General features: G+C 41.9%; 1 protein-coding gene across 1 annotated transcript in view; it reads right to left on the minus strand.

Annotated features, from left to right (window-relative positions):
- Window positions 1-8203, minus strand: part of LOC106953579 (cadherin-4-like) — a 198973-nt gene extending 190770 nt beyond the window's left edge. Inside the window, exon 1 of the mRNA XM_015042455.1 lies at window positions 8159-8203. The gene's annotated coding sequence lies outside the window, so the exon portion shown is untranslated. The remainder of the gene's footprint in view (window positions 1-8158) is intronic.
- Window positions 8204-8429: the final 226 nt, after the last annotated feature.

Genomic DNA, 8429 nt, shown 5'->3' on the forward strand with positions numbered 1-8429 from the left:
GAGTCAGCGAACCCGGTTTTACTGTAACGTCTCTCTCACACCAGAACCGGCTAAAAATAACCAATAATGGCAGGTCAGCCCTCGGCTGGAAAACCAGAGATCGGCAGCAGAGTTCTGATGGATGCATCCCTCAGAAAAAGTTAAAGTGAAACGATTTCTTCAAACCCCGCAGACATTCCTCATCTATATTCTCCAAACTCCAGCCTTGGCTGGTTCAGAAGGTTTTCCTGTCTGCTCTCATCTGCATCACAAAAAAGAAGGCCTTTGTCTTGGAGAAAGAAAAAAAATATATATATATATATACATAGATCAAACTTTATCTTTCTCAAACATGTAATCCTGTGGGAAAAGCCAGACTGGTAGCCATTAGGCAGTGTCCTCTGTGCCTCGGCTCGCTCAGCCTTTGTAGCGAAAAGGCCAGAGCAAAGCTGGTTTCCATCCAACGGGGAGAGCCGGTTGAAGCTGCGAGATCAAGCAGCTTCCAGCAGCGCTTTTAATTTTTTTTCTTCTTCTTCCCTTTTCCACAGTAATACTTGTTGATGGTGCTCGAAGTCGTAGCACGGAAAGAAAAAAGAAAAGAAAAGAAAAGAAATGAACCAGATTTAAAGTCCTTTCTCATTTTCAGCAGGTTCCATGACTCCCCCCCACCCCTCCCTAAACAGCGCAGCCCAAAACCGAACAGGAGAAAAGTGGCGCCATTTGTTTTTTAAGGCTTGTTTGTTTTCCTTCCTCTCTGTTGCACAAATCACCCACCAACACAGGCGCCGCGCAACTTTACTTCGAGAGCTCTTGCTGGCTTGTCTTCATCAAGTCGAGATGTGCCGCAGGAAAACAGTTTTAATTGGTGCTGAGGGGGAAGTGAGGCGGAAGAGGCTGCACGCCTCACCACAGCTCAGAGAGGATACGTGGAGATGATCGGGAGTTCTTCCCTCAAAGGCATTCGATGCTAACTATATCGATACATGCGTCTTTTTCCTAAACGTTTTACATTATCCAGCAATCCCACTTCACCTACCCGGAGGGGAAGGTGACAAAAGTGCATCATCTAAAATGATCGACATTAGCATCACTGATAATGAACCGAAAGATCGACCCCATTAGGCACATCAGTCTGCAGATAAAGGATTTGCAACAGTGAATCAGGCAGCACACATCCGGAAAACTCACTGGAAAGACCTTCGCCGACACATTTAAAGGAAAGCCGGACCGCTTCGCTGGCTCCTCTGTCGGGCCTCGTCACTGTTTTCGTTGTTTTAAGACGGATTTAGAGAAATTAACTTCCTGTTGCTGCTTTGGCTTCGGAGGCATTTCACAAGCCATTAGCTTGGTTCTTTCAGCTCCAGCGGATCCTCAGACCCAGAGAACGAGCAGGGAGAGCGGAGGATGAGAGAGCGCAAGGACCGCAGAGGACGTCGCATCTGGTTCACATGTGGAGTCGTTAGCTGTGGCACATGAGAAAAATTCAAATGATGTTTTTTTTTTTTTTTGGCCCACATGTTTGCCAGGGTGTTGATCTCATCGTGTCACTTTTGACTGAACTGGACAACCATCCACTTCACAGACAGGCAACTCGAAGGCAGACAGAGTAAATAGAAAGTCAACGACATCATCATCATCATCTAATCCACACTTTGAAAAGCCATAAAGCTGGCTGTGTTTTATTGTTATTTTAACTGCGATGAATCCATTTTAATCCCTTCTCTTTTATGATGCAGGGAATTTTGAATGGTTGGGGATTCATCAACCAATTCCAGACACGTTTCACGATGACTGAGTTTGACTAGTGACCAGCAGGAATGTGGATTTTTTTTTCTTTATATATTGAAATTAAAGGGGCGATGTTGTGTAAAATCAACTTTTTTTCCAGCTTTACATCATGTCATAGTGTTATTTTCTAATCAAAAACACAACTGGAGTGTTGCCTCGGTTCTTTCGCGCATGTTTGTGAAATCCTTTAATCTCCGTGGCAACCGTTCAGCTGTGCAAAACGCCTGGATGGACCTAGCATCGCCTTCAAGGCGCAGGACTTTATTTTCCAAGCTTCTGCCTCACAGAGGACTCCTCCCGCGCGACTCCCCAACTCAGCTCCTACAGACTAGCCAGCATCAATTAGCAAACATCTGGTGGAGCTGTACATCAGCTGAGATCATTATAGGAGCTGCTTCTCAGTGCAAAGCTGGTAAAAAAAAGTTGCTAAAGGGTTAATAGAGGAGCCATGTTGTGATGACTTCCTGAAGGCCGAGTTTTAGAAAGAGCAGGAGTTTTTAAAGAGACAGATGCCCAATTTAAAGTCACATTTCTTTACAATTGCTATAACCTGGCACTATGTGATTTTTAGGTATTTAAGAAGTTGCTCTCTAATTGGAAATCTTGCAAAAAAAAGGACAATAAACAATATCATTTTTAGACAAAACAAACAAACAAAAAAAATAACTTGAACAGAGAATAACATCCCCAAAACCCTTCATAACATTCTCTAAAATCTCAAACTCTATTGTCTTGAATATCTGGTTATTTTATGAGCTTTTGTTGTAAGACAGGAACAACAAAATTGACCCAGCTTGTCTATTTTATCACTAAAATCATCTCTGAAACTTAGCTACCCATTCATCATGACTCGAAACGAATTCTGACGAGAAAGCCGGTAAATCTGTTTTGTTGCAGCAGCTCCTTTTTCAGCTTCAGCAGCTTCTCAGACTGTGAAGGACAGAAGACGCTGCATCTGTGTGCCGCTTCTACGTGCAACGTTTTCCTCCTGCGGCTTCAGGAGGCTTTGTGTTGAGTGACGGAGTAAAACACATTCTGTCGCTTTTATTATTACATCCATTGCACTTCGAAATACGGTTTCACATACAGAGCACATCATCTCTTTGACTCCGTGTATGAAATGATGCCATGATAATGTGAAATCGAGGCTTTGCCTAAACTGAGCAGTGGGAATGTTTTGATGGTGTTAATGTGACGTCCTGAAAAAAACAACAAAAAAAACTGAACTACTGCTGCTTACTACGACCTGCACTGCAAAAACACTAAATCTTACCAAGTATCTTTGTCTAGTTTTCAGGGCAAATATCTTAGTACAATTGAAATAAGACAATTGTTCTTATTACTACTAACTAGTAACTTTTCAGCAAGATATAGGAGCTGGTTTTAAGTCAACAGAACTAGTACTTTTTCATCAACATTAGGAATTATTAGCTTAAAACCAGCTCCTATATCTTGGTGAAAAGTCACTTATAAGTTAGTTTTGTCTTAGTTCAAGTGAACTAGAAACTAGACCAAAAATACTTCATAAGATTTTGTATTTTTGCAGCGTAATGTTCTCCCTCCACAGATGGTACATTTGGCCCCCGTCTCTCTCCTAGATGAAGCTTTTGCCTGAGCTTTTACTGTGACTAACCCTGTGTGTCCTCTTTCATCTGGCTCAGAGTTTATCTCTTTAGCTGCGTTTCTCACTCCTAACAGAGCTGCTGTTGACATTGGCGTCTTACTTTCCTTTAACATACAAAGTACTCTTAGATCAGCGAGTCGGAGGGATTCCTGCATCGTCAATGACTCAATGCCAGCAACCGCCTCCCCGTCACTACGTCCTCACCCAGGAGGCGTCAAAGAGTCGACGCGATCTGCTGGGGTTCCTTAGGCGACACACTTTTAGGCCAAATAATAAATAATAAACTGAACTTGGCTGCATTGTTTGATAATGATGTTTGAGTCCCGATCCTCCGCATCTGGCTTTGTCTGGTGCAGAATTATGACGCGTGTTGCATGTCGGTGACATAAAGGTCAGATAAAATGCAACATGACCGTTTACACTGCAGACGCAGACCATTTGGTGGCACATATTGGATTTTTTTTGGGGGTGCTGAAAATATTAGCCGTTCTTAAACAGATCAAATATGGACGGAAAAAAAAAAAAGCTGACTCAGGTCGCATCTGCCCGCTGTGTGAATGTAGCCTAACTCACCTGAAGTCTGACTGAAGTTCGTTTCGTAAAGTGGCAAAACTGAATGACTAAAACTGATGTGCATCAAGGTAAAGCTGAGACATTTACTTAAAGCCACATATTTCCATACACCATTGAAATGCATGGCAGATACACATTTGTGTGTTGGAGGAATAAATTCACCGGAAGCCCACAGAAAGAAAGAGACACACCTTCAACTCATCACAAACTCTTGAAACTGTTTGCATCCACGAGCAACAGCTTGCGGAAATGGCCTTGTTAATTAGGCTGATTTAAATAAAAAAATTTAAAAAATAAAGATGCTGATCGGTGATGTTGTCTCCGACATGAATCCTAATGACGTCCACAACCGAGCTGAGCTTAAGATCAGTGTACAATAAGGCAGTTCAATATGTTTTGTTAGGGGTCGAACAGTTTGCAAGGCCGACAGAGGAAAGCCATAATCAATCTGGAGATTATAGATAAGGACAGCAAAACCAGCCAAGAACAGCATTTTCCTCTTATCGCCAGTACTCCTTGCCCTCCCGCCTCAGGTACAGCCAATTAAGCCGGGAGAGGGAAGAGGACGCGCCGGCAGCCACTTCAGGTTGAGGACGCCCGACAGCCGACTCCAAACAGGCCCCGGCCCCACTGAGGGCGCAGAGAGCTCGTTAAGTACAGGAAGAGACGGAGAAGGAGTCGAAGCACGTCCGATTCTCACGGCAGGTACGGCGTTGTGACGTACGGTCCCGAAAAGAAACACACGCATGTAGGAAAAACTGGAATCCGAAAGGGATGAATAACGTGCACTCTGCTGAACCGTCGACGGGCAATTTTCTGGATTACTTACTGCTGACTGCGCTACGGAGAGCGAGCAAGGACAAACGGACCTCGCCCTGGCGTCACTCCCTCTCATCGCTTTTTTAATTCGTTATCACTTCATGTTGTCTTTCTCCACCTTTTATTATGGAAACATTACATCACATTATGGGACCGCGCCACAGCGCAGCAAGAAGCAAAGAAGGCAGGGAGGAACAAACCACGAGAGGTCGAGCAGAGGTCATTTTTTCAGAGTCCAGGTCGAGTCTCAAATCTCTACTGACTGACATAAGAATTCTCTCGGATTAATATGAATTCAATCATTTATTTATGGTTTTATCTCCATATGGAGCAAAAAGTTGTTTTGTGGTTTTTTTTTTTTTTTTTTTTTTTTTGAGAGAGCGATCCATCAGTCAGAAACCTCTTATAAATCGTTCCACATCATTTTAGACTTAACCGAAGCATATTTACCCAATTATAAATAAAATATACATTTATGCAAAAAAACAAAAAAACACGATTAGCATTTGAGCTTCTATTTGACTTAAACTGCAGGGGCTTTTATTTTGAAGAACTGCAATTCAGTAATGATGCAATAACCCAGATATTTATGTAATATCGGTGAAACCGGATTAAAACTTTTAATCGTGTTTGAGATTAAATTTGAATAGTTAATGGCAATTTAACTGAGAACTAGATAGACAAAACAAGCAACTTCTTTCATTCAAAAATCCTTTTCTTCTGCTACTTTATTGAGTAAACAGACATATGAGCCCAACAACAAAGACATCTATTGTTTTTAATCTGTTATTTAGGTTATCCAACCATCGGATTGGTGCAAAGTCCTACTCAGGAACTCCTGATCGCTCCTGTAAGCTGCAATGCGTTTTGAACACTACAATAGCCTTTTTCAGATCATTGCATTTTTAAGCAAAAATTAACCCACAGTGGGTCAAGAGAAGCAGCTTTGTCATCTTTCAGTGTCTTCTGGTGCCACCTGTGCGTCACATTTATAGAAACACGCAAATATAAATGGTTCTGGCTGGAACCTTTGTATTTGTACCTTAAAAATAACAAAACAAACAAAAAAACAAGAATAAGTGCATTAAAATTTTAAAGAAGCTAAAAATCTATGCAACTAAATGATCAAAATCAATACCTAAAGGTGCCAACCCTCGTATATACATACTTTTTTTCATCCATGCATAATATTGACTCATTCAAGTGTTGAAAGCATATCATGTGCAGCATATCTGCAGACTTTTCAGTTGGCCAATATTTATTTTGTTAGAAATCTCTTTTAAAATGGTCTCATGTGATATTCAAATTATTTGAGAAAGTGAATTTAATGTTTTCATATGTTGTCAGCCAAAATCATTGAACCTAACAGAAGAAAAAATGACGGTTAAATGTCACTATTTAATTTATTTATGCGAGTTTAACTTTTGGAATATGACTATTAAGGTAAATCAGCTTTTTTTTTGATGATATTCTGATTTCTTGTTTTTGGTTCTGAAATAATCAGAAATGAATGTTAGACAATAGGAGGCTACAGTTCATAACCCTAACCCTAGCTAATAAACCAAACGAACCATTTGGCAGAGTTTGAACAGAGCTGCCATCTGTAACTTATTGACTGGTTTGCTTTCACCTCTGATTACATGAGGTGAAAACGTCAAATCCCAGACCAAGAGTCTCATTTGAGTCTGAAGTTTCAAACAAGTGAGAGGTCAGTGTGGCTCTGGCCTTCGCAAGTCTGAGACCAGAGTCACCGTCTCTGGCAGGAGCAGCAAGGAGTCCAAAATCAACACCACAAATGAAAGCAAATGTTGATATTTTTGTGGCTTCCTGTTGCCTTTTTTTCCTCCCTGAATTCTGGCTGCATTTGGAAAAAAAAGAAAAAAAAAAAAAGAAAAACCCAAACAACACAAACACAGAACACTGTTGCTAGCTCAGCAATGAAATATTGATCACACAGCTTCACTGTGCTGTGTATCATCACCTCCTCCACCAGCAAGCAAAGTATATCCCAGCTGCACACACACACACACGTAAAGCCCCCCTCAAGGGCCTAATCTAAACTGCAGCTTTATGCTCCTGTTCCCCTGCTGACTCTTTGATGTTGCCCAGACCAGACTCTCCCAGCGTCTGGATATCTGTCTACCACTCCTGGCTGATGCTGTCGGATCTAGGCCTGTCGCAATCAGCAGCAAATTAATTCCATCTTACGATAAACTAAAACAAACTCTACAATTTCCATTTGCAGGATCTTTTTTGTGTTTCTGTCTTTCAACCTAAAACTGGATGATAACAGTCTTCGGTCTGGTGCACAGTTTTGAAATTCCTCTAATTTGATGTTTCTGTTGCTTTCTTTATTTACTTTGGATTTTTTAAATGTCTTCCAATGTTAAATGCTCAGCAGAATTTAAAGTTGATTGAAGAAGATTGACAATTATTGCCAGTACCGTTATATTACATGAAAATGCTCTCAAAACAACAATATTATCGATTATCGCAATAACTTCTGGGGCAATTTGTCGTCCAGCAAAATCAGTCATTGCGACAGGCCTGGTCGAGTCAGCGTGACTCGGCGGCGGTCACCTCAAACCGCCACCAGTCGAGGAGAGTTCAGCCAGATTCCCCGCTTTTGTCTCAGCTTCATCTGGACGCGTACAAAAAGGTGCATCAGCAGAAAACAAAGCACTGGGAGAGAATGAGCGCTCGGTCCGGATAGCTGGACGACGCACAATCGCGCCGGCAAATCGTAGAGAGAAACAAAAGACAGAACAGCAGATGGACTTTCACATTCAGGGGACAAAGAGTTTCAGGAAGCCAGCAGTGACTGCACCACAGAGACCGCCATAGTAGGATGGGAGGGAAAGAGAGCCATCTATCCTTTATTTAGTCTAAACCGAGACGGAGTCCATTAGAGTTGCAGAGACTCAAAGATAAAAAAGAGAAAAGAAAAGAAAACGATGCTCCCTCTCGACTTGTTATTGAGTACTATTGGAGTCAAAAGGGGGTAAATTGACTAAGTAGGTCGAAGCGAAGAGCATGCAGAGAAAATATGCTAAACTGAAATTCTGATTGGCCACATGGGTGTGTGGATGCTGCTTTCATAATTGCCTTCGCTTGATGCTTCTCCCCTCATTTTCAACATTTGCTGTGACATTCACTGTGATTGAGAGGGGAGGGGGGAGGAAACAGCATCCCGGTGATGCAAATGGTGTTTGTGTCTCGGCTACCCGCCCCCGTCTCCGCTCGCCCCGACCCCAACCGAGACTAAGCATCTGAGAGCGGTTCCCTTCACATCAGCGCAAACAGCAACTCCGCCGGCGCCGGTGGAGTCCACGTAGATGCCTTTGAATCATGTGAGTGAGCAGCGGCGCTACTTACCACGCTTGCTGGACAGGGTGGTATCTGTCTCAAAGAAAGAGGGTGGAGAGGAGGGATGGGGGAGGAGACAGGAGAGAGAGAGAGTGATGATTAGAACATAATAGCCCAGGTGAAAAAAAATATATACTTTAGTATATTTCAAACTTACTTAAATTTGTGAAAGTACACTTTAAGTATACTAACTATTAAGTGTACTACCTATAAATATATCTGAAGTATATTAAAGTATACTTGTACCAATTTTGAAATTAGAACTTTAAACACATTTAAA

Source organism: Poecilia latipinna, unplaced genomic scaffold, assembly GCF_001443285.1.
Source record: "Poecilia latipinna isolate Pla-1442-1.1 unplaced genomic scaffold, P_latipinna-1.0 Scaffold589, whole genome shotgun sequence".
NCBI classification, from domain to species: domain Eukaryota; kingdom Metazoa; phylum Chordata; class Actinopteri; order Cyprinodontiformes; family Poeciliidae; genus Poecilia; species Poecilia latipinna.